The sequence below is a fragment of the Penaeus monodon genome, chromosome 30, assembly GCF_015228065.2.
Source record: "Penaeus monodon isolate SGIC_2016 chromosome 30, NSTDA_Pmon_1, whole genome shotgun sequence".
NCBI classification, from domain to species: domain Eukaryota; kingdom Metazoa; phylum Arthropoda; class Malacostraca; order Decapoda; family Penaeidae; genus Penaeus; species Penaeus monodon.
Window position 1 is genome coordinate 11,090,588 of NC_051415.1, and position 797 is coordinate 11,091,384.

At 38.9% G+C, this 797-nt stretch overlaps 1 protein-coding gene across 1 annotated transcript in view; it reads right to left on the reverse strand.

Moving 5' to 3' along the window:
- The window catches only part of LOC119592292 (sulfotransferase 1C4-like), a 7,275-nt gene that overhangs the window by 2,574 nt on the left and 3,904 nt on the right, over positions 1 to 797 (reverse strand). The gene's annotated exons all lie outside the window — the stretch shown is intronic.

The following is a 797-nucleotide window of genomic DNA, read 5'->3' on the forward strand; positions in this document are numbered from 1 at the left end:
TATATAATGAATAACAATATGCTCAGAATCGTAAATTCTGAATTCTCGAAGGTCATCGTTGCATATTGAGGTAAGGAAATGCCCTTTGAAAGTGGGGTAAAATGCGACACGGGGCAAAATGAGACATTTTGTGTCTCATATTGAAAATCTGGCCTCCTTTTCCCGAAAACAATTCAACTCATTCTTCAGCGTGTTAAATGATCACTTGCGCGTGTTTCTCAGTGTTTGTCTCGATGACTTTCGATGGCGAAGTTAACACAAACGGCTTCCAGAGAAACTCTCTGACAATCAGAGCCGCCATTTTCCGCTGCCTTATTACAAGTGTTGGACATATTTTTGCCCTTTTTTTGCAAACGTTGCAAGGTGAGTGAGATGAAGCTTTTTCTTTATGTTAATTTGGGTGTGATTTTCCATTCCTGAGAAAGATTGGCTTAATAAGAAGCACCATTTTACATTTTTTAATTATCTTTCTCCTGTGATGAAGATGGGGCAAAATGCGACAGCAGTCAAGCCATTGGCCTAAATTTGCATAAGCTTGCTGACTTTCTCTCTTCATTATAGAAAACCGTTTGCCTAGTGCGAGTGGCCACTTATCAAAGTTTAGAAAAGGATAGAAGGATTCTCGTCCCATTTTTGGTTTAAAACTTGACCAAGTCTTATTTTTTCGGGTTGGCAAATTTTTGCGTGACATTTTTTGGTGGTTTGGAAAAGTTTTGAACTTTTTCTGACACTGTTATTCCCAACAACTGTTGCAATCTGGTGGTACGGACAAGTTTGTAAACCGTTTTGAGCTGAAC